Source organism: Lemur catta, chromosome 10 (genome assembly GCF_020740605.2).
Source record: "Lemur catta isolate mLemCat1 chromosome 10, mLemCat1.pri, whole genome shotgun sequence".
NCBI classification, from domain to species: Eukaryota; Metazoa; Chordata; class Mammalia; order Primates; family Lemuridae; genus Lemur; species Lemur catta.
The window spans coordinates 6447955-6459991 of NC_059137.1; the positions used below are offsets into that span (position 1 = coordinate 6447955).

At 58.4% G+C, this 12037-nt stretch overlaps 2 long non-coding RNA genes across 5 annotated transcripts; one reads left to right on the top strand and one right to left on the bottom strand.

The window, feature by feature from the left end:
- Positions 1 to 2921: 2921 nt before the first annotated feature.
- On the bottom strand, positions 2922 to 5355 carry LOC123646364. Its single transcript, XR_006737876.1, has 2 exons — positions 4296 to 5355; positions 2922 to 3637 (listed from the first exon to the last, which is right to left on the bottom strand). It is a non-coding gene; the product is annotated as an uncharacterized LOC123646364 (long non-coding RNA).
- Positions 5356 to 8809: 3454 nt separating this feature from the next.
- Positions 8810 to 11090, top strand: LOC123646365. Of its 4 annotated transcripts, none has more exons than XR_006737880.1 (3): positions 8810 to 8944; positions 9791 to 9974; positions 10405 to 11090. It is a non-coding gene; the product is annotated as an uncharacterized LOC123646365 (long non-coding RNA). The 4 variants fall into 4 exon arrangements; XR_006737879.1 differs by having other exon boundaries at positions 8810 to 8929; XR_006737877.1 differs by lacking the exon at positions 8810 to 8944 and adding an exon at positions 9440 to 9575.
- The last annotated feature ends 947 nt before the right edge of the window (positions 11091 to 12037 follow it).

Below are 12037 nucleotides of genomic sequence, written 5' to 3' on the forward strand. Positions count from 1 at the left end.
CTAGTCACCAGCCTGGAAGACCCTTAAGGATAATCTAGTCCAATTCTTTCATGCTTCAAACGAGGCACCTAAGAACCAAAGAGGGGACAGATACTGTCTAGAGTCACACAGTGAGTTAGAAGCTTGCCTACAGAACCAGGTAGCTTCTACCCGGGTTGCTTGACACCCAACATTCTTCCTACTACTCCCAACCCTCCCAGAGGTGGGGGACTGAGGGGGCAGGTGGGGGCCGTGGCTCTCATAGCTGACTGAGCCTCCATGGGTGGCTGGACGTCCCAGCCTGAGACAGACAGGAACTGTTGGCAAAGGCCTTCTTCATTCTCTCCAGAGCTTCCTCTAGAGCCCCATAAGGTGGCATTGAATTCCTGCACACAGGAAGGTGGGAGAGGACAGGAACATTCTGGAACAAAGACTGGAGACACCCAGAGTGACACACGAAGGACAATCCACAGCCGAGGAGAGCCCCAGCTGCCCAGCAAATGCCTACTGGTCCCTGGCCTGGTCTGGGCTTGTTGGGGGGGGGTGGGGGGCGGGACTAACTGCAGTGACTCACTTAACCCTGTCTAGGCAGAGGAAGGTGACATTATTTTGAGTGAAATTTTTACTGAGATAATTGTAGACCCCCTTGCGGTTATAAGAAACAATACAGAGAGCTCCCAGGCGCCCCTCCCCAGTGCTCCCCAGTGGGACACCTTGCAGAACTGTGGGACGACAGCCCAGCCGGGAGCCACCAGGCCCGCCCAGATTTCCCCCGTTTCACTCCCACGCTGTGTGTGCTCAGCTCTTTCCATACACTGTCCTCACAGGCTTGTGCACCACAGGGTCCCCCCTGCTGTCCTCTGTGACCACAGTCCCCCACCCTCACCTCCTTCCAGCCATGTGAAATTCTGTTATGCCAAAAATATTATCTTAACCAAATCAAGGAGTATGTTAACCTTTTGGGATTGGCCCTTCCCATGGGCAGAGGCCACCTTTCCCGAGCGCCTTGTCTGCAGGATCTCACAGCCCCAGGGTCAGCCTCTGTGATGATTCCCATTTTACAGCTGTGCAAACTGAGCCCTTGAAATTCCAGAGCTGGCACTCTGGCTGCAGCAGGGAGCATTTTCCATGGATGGGGAGCTGGGCTGGAAACACAACAGCCCCCTGAGCTGTCCTCAGCCCTGGCTCCTGCCTGCTCTGCCCCACAGCAGCCAGTTGGGGGGCCGGGGGTGGGGGGCTGGTCTCCTCTGTGCCTCCTACCCCCTCCCCAGGCCTATCTCTTCCCTGAACAGAGAGGCAGTGACCGGGGCGGCTGGGGCCGAGTCTGCTGACCTGAGGCTTGGCCGCCGAGAAGCTGTGTGACTTGCACAGTGGCCCCATCCTCTGAATCTCGGGATCCCCCTGGGTAAAGTGGGGGAAAGATCACACCCTGCAAATCCATGAAGATGCAATGAGGCGACGTGCGAGGAGCAGTCAGCAAAGTGCCAGGCGCAGAGCGAGCTCCCAGCATGCCGAGCAGAGCCGCCCGCGGGCCCCATTTGGCAATGAATTATGTATGCCCTTCTGGCAGCCTGCTCACTGGGCTGCAGCTCCCTCTGCTCCACCTGCCTTTCTCCAGTGAGGGGCGCAGGCTCCCCCAGGGGGGTGGGCAGCGTTCTTTGTCTCTCCTGTAGGGACCCCCAACCGGCCAGCTTCTGGTGGCCTCAGTCCCCAGGATGCCCATTTCATGGGCTGGAGAAACAAGGCTGGCATCAGCTCAGGGTCTTCAACACAATAATAATAATAATAATAATAATAATGCCACCATCGTAACAGCAATAATCATGATGGACTAGCTGGGCCCTATTGAGCCTTTATTTATTTATTTATTTTGACATGGAGTCTCACTCTGTTGCCCTGGCTGGAGTGCAGTGGTGCAATCTAGCTCACCGCAACCTCACACTCTTGGGCTCAAGCAATTCTCCTGCCTCAGCCTCCCAAGTAGCTGGGACTACAGGCACCCACCACCACGCCCAGCTAATTAAATTTTTTTTTTTTTGGTAGAGATGGCATCTTGCTATTGCCCAAGCTGGTTTTGAACTCCTGGCCCCAAGTGATCCTCCTACCTCAGTCTCCCAAAGTGAGCTACTGTGCCACACCTATGGAGCCTTTTTGATGTGCTGAATACATTTAACAAAGGAATCCTTCACTCAACAAAATCTGGAGCTGCTGATGGAGGACAGTGGCTCACACCTGTAGTCATAACACTCTGGGAGGCTGAGGTGGGAGGATCGCTTGAGGTCAGGAGTTTGAGACCAGCCTGAGCAAGAGCAAGAACCTATCTCTACAAAAACTGGAAAATTAGCCAGGCATGGTGGCACTTGTAGTCCTAGCTACCTGCGAGGTTGAGGCAGGAGGATCGGAGGATCACTTGAGCCCAAGAGCTTGAGGTTGCAGTGAGCTATGATGATGCCACTGCACTCTAGCCTGGGTGACAGAGCAAGACCCTGTTTCAAAAGGTGCTGGGGGCATAACTGGCAACAAAACAAAGTTCTGCCCTCATGGAGCTCAGATTCTACAGTGGGAGAGCAGGCAACTAATAAGTAATTGATTAAATAAAATAGGGGATAGGGGCTGTGCAGAAAGAGGAATGCAACAGGGATGGCCAGGAAAATCCTCTCTGAGGAGGTGGCATTTGAGCACCTCCCTGAAGGAAGTACAGGAGCCATCTCAGGAGATATCTGGGGAGGAATATTCCAGGCCATAGGAACAGCCAGTACAAAGGGTCTGGGGCAGGACACATACCTGTGTCCGAGGCGCTGCAGGCTGGCTGGTGTAGTGGGAGGTATCAAATTCCTAGGGCAACCGTGGGAGGTGTATACCACCACTGCCCCATTTTAGAGATGAGAAAACTGAGATTCGGAGACTATAACCTTTGTTCATATGCTTTGCTGTAGATGTAATAGTGTGTTTGATTACAGGGGCTGCCCATACTTTATTGGGGGTATTAAGAAACATGGGGTGTTTGTGTCATATTATCTTTCTACAGTTGGGAAAAATCTGAGTTCCAGCACCATCTTCCCCAGGACTTGGGTAAGGGTGGCGGGCCTGTGTGATCCTGTTCTTCACCATCGGAGCTGCCGTACCACTCCTGCCCGCCTGCGCCCACGCGCCTGCGCCCGTGTTTTTCCTTTACCAGGCTGTAAACTGCCCATGTCAGATTAGCTAACAGCGTTTCAGTCTACAGACACCGCGCTGGGGTGAGAGCTTGGGCTTCTGCCTCCCCCTGCACGGAGAGGTGCTGATTCCCGCCCCACGCTTGCCCCCTGTGCCAGGCCGAGGCAGCGCACAGGCTCTGTCTCTGCTTTTCTGCAGTTACTGATGAGGTTGGGGCTGTGAATTTGTCAAGTCTGGAGAATCAAAGACCCAGGACCCTGGCCGGCCACTCCGAGGCAGGCCCAGGGAGCAGGCGGGAGCTCATCGACGATCTGCCAGTGCAGCCCCCGAGCAGCCCCCGAGCAGCCCCCAGAGGTGTTCAGGCGTGCACTCCGCTGCCTGACATTTCCATCGATGGCCGGGATGCGGGATGAATGGTGAGCATCCTCCTCCCAGCTCCAGCTGGGGTGGAGGGTGTGAGCAGGACGGTGGGGAGGAGGCCGGTTGCAGAATCCAGGTGACTCTGAGAAAGGGAACGGGCTGGGAACTGGCTGGGGAAGGAAAAGCTACTGGGCAGCAGCCTCCCCCCAGCCTTCCTGCCTCCAGGCATGCCCCTCCGATCAGTTCCACAGGGGTTCTACACTAATCGTCCCAATGAATCCTCCTACTGGAGCCACCAAGCCTTCACTGTTGCCCCGACTTGCTTCTCAAGGCTGTTCGGTGCTTGGTCCTACCACTGTCCTGCGGGTCCCCTTCCTACCCAGTACACCCGGCTACTGGCCCCTCTGAAGTCTTTGTCCATGCCGTCCTGTGTTTGGAATGGCAGGGAAGGCAGACTTGCAGGCCAGCCCCCACATCAGGGGAGGCCACCTTTCTATGACTCCTTGGGGACTCCCCGGTCCCCCTGCCTGCTCCATTCCACAGCCTCAGGGTCATCACAGCCCTGCCTGCCTGGACTCTTGTGACAGTCTCCCAGGGGCCTCACAGCCTGGCACTCAAGGCCTTCCTGGCCAGTCGGGCTCCAGCCTCGGGACTCCCACCCACCGTCCAGCCTGACAAAGCTGCTTAGGCTCCCTGGTTGTCCCAGATTACCCTGTTCTTCTCTCACTTTGAGACCTTATGTGCGGGTTCCCTCCATCTGGAACGCTCTTCCCTTCCCTCTTGGCCTAACTCTTATTCACCTGTCAGGATGCCATGTTGATTCAATCTCCTCCAGGAAGACTTCTTGGATTTAGGGCCCTTCCCCTGGGTTCCCAGAGGTCTTGCATCCCTGGCATCATCATAATTCCCCCTCCAGTCTGAAGCTGGCTGACTTGCCAGTCCCCTCCAGGCTGAGGTCTCATGAGGACAGAGCCCCACATCGGCCTGTCCCCTAGCCTGGCCGGGCGGGAGATACTCAAGAAAGCCTAGGAGGAAGACGTGGGCAGTGGTACAGCAACATTTGTTGTGCTTCTGCTCTACGGTGAGCTTTCTACATGCGGCACAGCAGCCTGATGAGGGTCTCGATTATTAGGCCTTTCTGATATGGAGTTAGGGCCCCATCCGCACATACACGCAGCCCTGGGCTCTTCTCTTTCTATCTGTATAATAAGCATAATCTCAGGTCCTGACAGACTTGTGAGATGAAAGGAGATCATACATGTTACAATAAGTGTAATTTCAGTCCCAGGTATACAATAAGCACTTAATGTTCTTGTTATTGGTCATTATTGGGGCTGTGGAGCCAGCCTCTGTAGCTTCAAATCTTGGCTCCTCCACTTGCTGGCTGTGTGACTTTGTTAAGTTACTTGACCTCTCTGTGCCTCAGTTTCCTCATCTGTAAAATGGGATTAATCATAGGCCCATTCTCTCTCTCTCTGTGGTTGTCTTTTGGGACCCTTGGGGAGATTACATAAATGAATATGCATCCAGAGTTTGCACAGTGCTCCGTGCAGGAAGAGGGCTGAGCAAACGCTGGCTGCTATTATATCTGTCTCAGGGTCACCCTGGGCACCTGGTCCTGACCACCAGGGAGGAGACTCCAGCTTCTGGGGAATCTTCCAGAGTTGCTGATCTGAGTTGGGCAGGAATAGATCTTAGAACTTTTGAAGATTCTAACCCCTGCATCTCTTGAAACCACCCCATCCGCGTCTGTCATTCAGTCACCAGGATTCTCCTTGTGGCTATCCTAAATATTTTTTTTAAGAGACATGGTCTCGCTCTGTTACCCAGGCTGGAGTGCAGTGGCACGATCATAGCTCATTGTAATCTGAAATCTCAAACTCCTGGGCTCAAGCGAACCTCCTGCCTCAGCCTCCCAAAGTGCTGGGATCACAGGTGTGCACCACCGTCCGGCCCCTACATCTTCCCTCTGCTGATTTCTCTGGGTTCCCATCTAGGCCGATGGGAAGATGAGGGAAGGAGCTTTAAGGGTGTTTCAAGGATCAATCCCAGAACTTCCTGGCTTAGCCCAGAAGCCAGCAAGGTGAGAGGCCACAGCCCAGACCCTTTGAGGGTCTCCCAGCTGAGCCAAATGCAAAACCACCTTCGTTCCTGCATTTCCGCCCTTGGGAGTACCCGAGGGTGGGGGGAGAGGGAGAAGGAGAGGTGCGGTGGGAGCTGTGGGGGAGGCAGGACAGGCCCTGGGCAGGGGTGTGGGAAACGAGGGTGCAGAGCAGGGGCCAGCGGGCTGGGAATGGGAGCCTCTGGGAGGCCAGCGAGGCGCAGAGAGGAAGGCCTCATACCAGACACTGTCTAGACGCGGCAATTATCGTCAGCTCGGAACACCCAGGCTCTGCCGGTTCAGCTGAAAGGGAGCTTAACAAAGAACCCAGAGAGGGAGAAAGCAGGGAGAAAGGCCGGCTCCTCGCCTGTCGGGCTCTTTCTCTGCCTCTGCCACCCCCCTTTGTGCTCCACCGGCCCTGGGGAGGGACCCCCGACGTGAAAGCGCAGCTCCGAGATGCCTGATGGGGCTGTGGCTCCTCCTGGGCCCAGGGGGCCAGGCCAGGGTCACCGTGTGGATTTGGGGAGGGAGAGGAGGGAGTCCTGGTTGGGGATGCATCTTGCACGTGCATTTCTTTGTATAGAGGTTGGTGAGAACTGAAATCCCCGGATTACAGCAGGCCTGGGGGTTGGAATCCAAGTTCCCCACCTTCCTGCTGTGTAGCTCCGGGCCAGGTACAGATTCTCTGAGCCCTGGTCTTCTCACCTGCAAAGCAGGAACAATAACTGCCACCTGGCCGTGGTTAAGTCACAGGTGAGCCTAATTTTCTTCCTCCATGGAGGGCTGTAGCTCATGCCCTCATTGTTCTGCTGGGGATATTTTAAGGACCCCAAGTGACCAAAGGCCTTACCTCCATTGTTTCCCTGCTCCTGAGGATGGAGGGGCCATTATTCTTCCCATTTTGCAGGTGAAGAAACAGAGGCACACAGAGGCCTGAGCCACTTAACCAGAGCCCACAGCCAGTCAGCAATGGGTTTGGATCGAGTTTCCTCCCTTAACCTTAACCCTGACTTTATGCTGCACCCCCTGGAGGGTGGCTAATGGTAGGTGACAAGACTGATGGGAATGCCATTGTCCCACGTGGTCCAAGAGTCTGTAGGTGGGGTCAGAGCTGCAGAGACTCAGACCACCCTGCCCTTGTGTGGACAGTACCCTCTTCCTCCCTCTTTGCTCCCATCCCAGGAAGAGCCCTTAGTGCAGGGGGGTGGATAGGACACTCAAGGCCCCAGGTTTTTGTGGTGACCAAGTCAACTCAGTCATTTGCCAAACTCAGCAGACCCACAGATGGAGAAACTGAGGCATGCTGTCCCAGCCCTTCTCCCTCTCCTTCTTTGGTACTTTTTGGAGCTCCTGGGACTCTGGGCTTCTCCTTTCATCAACAGCCTCCCAGGGCTCTGTGAACATCTAGACCTTTATCCTCCTCTCACCGCCCAGGCAGCTGGCTGAGCCTGGAACAGCAGAGGGCAGGGGGCAGGGGGCAGGGGACAAGCCGCTGTCTGCCATCAGGCCTTGGCCAAGCCACTGGGCCCTGGTTTGAAGGGCAGCTCCAGGCTGAGCAGCCCTGGGAGAGGACGGACCCAGGCCTGAGAAAGAAGCAGGTGTGGGTGACCCTGGACGCTGCAGCAGGCCTCCTCAGCACCTTGGAGTAGTCAGGCATACAGCATAAATATGCCACTCCCCAGCCAACAACCTAGCACCCCCACCCTGGCTGATCCCAGGTTCCAGAGTGACCTGGCTGGGGGTGGATTTTCAGAGTGGCAGCCCGGGTCCTCCTCCCACCCACCGCCTCCTGGTCTAGCCTGGCTGGGCCATTCCCTGGTCCTGAAGGGGCTGGAGGTGTCCCACGGGGGGTGCCCCAAGTGGAAGGCAGGGCACTCAGCGCAAAGGACACGCTCATTCTCTCTCTCTCTCTCACACACACACACATGCACGCACAGAGGCTGTCCCAGGGCCAGGCCCCTAACGCGAACGCGTGCCCCATGACATTGCCCCCACTCAGCCTCCAGGTCCAAACACGCCTGCCCGAGACTCAGCCCCAGCTGGCCGGAGCCGCCCATTTGCTCAGTGCCCTCACTGTGTCCAGCACTAGAACCTTCCTCCCCTCCTGCTGCTGCCACACTGCACAGCTTTCCACTGTCTCCAGAGGGAGCGCAGTGCAGGCCCACGGCTGTCAGACTCAGCCCCTTCTCTGGAAAATTCCAGCATATCCCACCATACCACATACAGTTCCCTTTGCCTTTCTCCTCTCTGTGCCTTTGCTCAAGCTGTTCCCCCCACCTGGCACACCCTTCCTGGCTGTCCCCACCATGTCCCAAACAAATGTGTGAACTCCCACACACCTGCTCCCCTTAGCTGTCCTCTGCTCAGGGACAGCACCAGCCTCCCTCCATTGCAGGAGCCAGGGCCCAGGGCGTCTTTGGGCCCCCCCTTGGCCTCCGTCACCCCCCTGCCGCATTACACATCCAGTCCTGTCCTCTGTACCCCGAATGCCTGTCCAAGGCTAGACCCTCCCTGTCTCAGAGGCACCTCCTGGAGCAGGCTGCCACTGTCCTCCCCTGAATCTTGGTACCACAGCTGGCTCCCCCACCATCTTGTCCCCCACCATCCCATGTGAGCTTTGCAGATCTCTGTCCTTGCTCTTCTCTGTAAAACCCTTCCAAGGCTTTGGGCCACCACCAGGACAAGTGTCAGTCTTGGGCCACATGGCCCCCTCTCTGCCTCTGGCCATACTGATTGTCTCTCAGGCTCTCAGGTTCACAGCCTGGGGACCCCCATCCAGGCCATCCGTGCCCCCTCTGGCCTCCACCTGTCTCCCTTCACCTAGTTAGCCACCCTGGTCCTCAGGCACCCTTCTCGGGGAGATCTTCTGTGACCCCTACAGAGGTCAGGCCCCTGGGACCAGCCCCGCCAGCCTGCTGCCCCCTTGTCATCATTTAGTGTATTATTCGTAATGATTTGTGCAGCCTCTGCCTCCCCCAGCGGGACTGTGAGCCCCACCCCATGGGCCTGGCTCCGTCTGTCTTGTCGGTCAGTGTGTCCTCAGTCCCCCTTAGTTGCCCTCTCTGGGTTTGGCTTTCAGCCCGGCACCACCCAGAGGTCCCTGGCACCATCCCCTCCAGGAATCCCCCCCTGAAGAGGCCAGGGAGGTTTCAGGGCAGCCCTCCCTGGCCCTCCCCCAGGGCTCCCAAGCCCTGTGTCCCAGTGTGACGGCAAGGGCAAGGACATGTTGGTGTGCTGCCCACAGCTGGAGAGCACCCTAGCGCCCTGCAGAAAGCTGGCTCTGGGCTGGTGATCCCGGGGGGCTGCCCTCAGCTGGGGCACCAGGAGGCCGGGGTGAGCAGCCGGGAGGTGGGTCCAGCGGGAGGGGTACAGGCGGGGGAGGGTGGCAGTGCCCATTCCACATCCATTTCCCTCCCCAGACCCGCCAGCTGGCTCCCCCACTCCGACTGGGCTCTGCCTGCCCCTCTTCCCTCTCTCCCCTCCCCCTCGCGGTCCCCCTTCCCTGTCCTCTCCGCCTCCCCTCCCCACTTCTCTCCTCTCCTCTGCTCTTTCCTCTCCTCTCCTCTTTTCTCTGAGTCCTTCTCCCTCGCCTCCTTCCTTTCTTCTTCCTGGGTTAAAAATAATCAACTTTCTGGGAAGCAGCAGCTCCTGCTGAGCCGCCCTCCCCACACTTGGGAGCCCCTGAGAATAGCTTTCTGCGGTTCTCGCTCGGCTCGCCCCTCCCTCCGCCGCCTCCCGCGAGCTGACTAATAAGCCCGGCCGCGGCGGTGCCAGCTCGGCTGCGGAGGCGTTAACCGCTTCGTGCCCGGCCGCGGTGGGGGCGGCGGGTCGCGGGCGGCCCCGGAGGACTCGGCCGCGCAGCAGCCGCTCGGCTCGCGGCGGGGGTCGGAGGGATTCTGACCTCGGACCACCGCGCCGGCGAGTCCTGCTGCTCTGCTGCTAATTCAGGCCTTCGTGGCGGGGGATACCCGAGGGATAGGTCGGGCGGCGAGGAGGGTGTGGCTGGGCCGGCGAGGCTCCCTCCGCGCGGCCAGGGGACTCCTGGGTCCCAGGAGCCGGGCGCTGCGTGGGGGGCCGGGGTCCAGCCTGTTAAAGTTCGGGCGGAGGGCAGGGAAGGGCTGAAAACTGCCCCGGGGTCCAAGGACGTCCACTGCTGGCAGGACCTTTAGGGATCACCGCCTCCCCTTCTTGCAGAAAGGGAAACTGAGGCCCAGAGGGCGTGACTGAGGCCGGGACGTCGCTGGGTGCCTGCCGCAGACATCGCGGGAGGCCAGCAGCCCCGGAGCTGAGGCCGCGCGAGACCCCCACCTCCAGCTCTCGGGAAATCGCGGGCGCAAGGCTGGGGGAGGGGCGAGAACATCAAGGTCAAAGGTGACGGGTAGGTGGGGAGAAAACTAACGCGGAACGCTGCGAGTCCCTGACGGCCCCGCCCACTCCGCGAGGCCCCAGCATTACCTCATCGCGGCGCGCGCCCATTGGCTGCTTCCCCCGGAGGCCGGCCCAATGCGGCGAAGCCCGTTAACCCTTTCCGCTCTGCCCTGGCCTTGCCACCCGCCTCCGTGGCCCCCAAGCGGCTTTCAAACGCCCGAGGGCCACCGAGGCCGGGGAAAGGTGATGTGGGAGCCGACTTGAGGCCGGAGAGTACAGTGGTTAGAGCACAGGTCGGCCAAGCCTGTCTTGGGCCCCTGCCCCGCTCCAGACTGTGTGACCTTGGGCAATTGGCTTCCCCTCGCTGAGCCCAGGCTTGTTTTCTCAGCTGTAGAAAGAAGTGAATGATGTAACTCCTGCCCTTCCTAATTCCTTCCCAGTGTACTTGCCAAGTGCCGGCACACGTGGCTCTGCGCTCCACATTGCCTCCTCACTGCAAGAGGAACAGTTACGGTTTTCAGAAGAGGAAACAGGGCTCAGAACAGCAAAGCCACCGCCCAAGGTCACACATCAAGAAAGTCACAGCGCTGGGATCTGACCCCACGTGTGTGTGAGAGCCCGCACTCCTGCCCTGTGCAAGACACAGCTTCTGCTGGGAGGTGCCACTGCAAGGAGCTCTTGATTTTTCCCACAGGAGGGACAGGACTCGTACCCAGCTGGTCAGACCACAACACATGCCACAGTGACCAGTGACAAGCTGGAGAGTCTAGGACGGGAGGAGGAAGAAGGGTGGGAGCAGGGAGAGGCTGGAGTTGAACATTCAAATGGAGGCAAGAGGACCTCAGACAAAGGCAGAGGGACTGGCTGAGCCTGGGGGTGGAGTGCGGAGTGGGCCACCCCCCAGAAGCTCTGAAGGAAGCCTGCAGGATCCCCAGGGACCCACCTGCTGGTCAAGGGTCAGCTGGGGGAGGCCACCTGGGGCCCAGGGAGGCTGCTGCTCTCTGGGCAGCACTGAGGGGTCAGCCCGGGGCAGGAGTACAAGCTGAGGCCCACATACCTCATGTCTAGGTATTTACAAGTTATAAATCACGCTAACAAACTGCTAAATAAAATATGTTCTGTCCTCCTTCCTTGACAAATACCCCTTCATAAGGACAAATACACCTGGAAGGCTGGGTTTGTGTTTAGAACTCTCACAGTCCTTGGCGTCCACACCAGAAGCTGCAGCCCGGGCAGCACCAGCCCCTGGCCCCAGGCTTCGCACTGCTCCTCTTTCTTTCCCCCCAGGTTAGTCCTTTTCCTGAGGGGTTGTGGATGTGCAGGTGTGGGCACTCCAGCCTGCATGCATAAGTTCTGTCACACCCCCTGCAAATGCCACCTCCTGGCTACCCCTAGGGCTTAGGGGTGCCCAATGGTGGCTCAGACAACCTCAGGAGAATGAGCCCAGGAATTGGTCAGGGCGCCATTAAACAGGGAACTCCAGGGGCCCAGGGCTCCAGCTGGGCATGCTGTACCCCCCAACCCAGGAGTCCAGGAGTGTCGCTCTCTGAAGCACAAGACTCGAGTCCGAGGGCCCAGGCTGCTGCAGCTGGGGTGGCTAGAGCTGGATGCAGGGCCTCCTTTCCTCGTTGAACCTGCTCCTGACCATCACTTCTGGCCATGAACCCCCACCCTGGCCAGATCCCAGGGGCCCTCCCAGACTCCTCCTCCCCACCCCCAGCCAAACGCCAGCCCTGGGGAGCTTCCTACCTAAATGCCTCAGCTCCCTTTGCCCTATCCCCACTGCCCCCACCCTCCTCTTGCTGCTCCTACCGCCTCCCTGGCTCCCTGTCCCCACTCTCAGCCCATCCCCCCATCCAATCCAATCTGCCCTCCCTAGGGCAGCCGGCAGAGCTTTCCAAAATGCAAGGCTGCCCTGCCCTAGCTGCCCCAGCCACCCCGCCACATATCAGCTCAGGCTCAGGATGCACCTCCACCTTCAGCTTCGCTTCTGAGCTCCAGCCACATCTTCTCTCCAGTTGGGACAGCTCTGTGTCCTTTCTTCCTCTACCTGGAGCCACATTATCTGCTCTT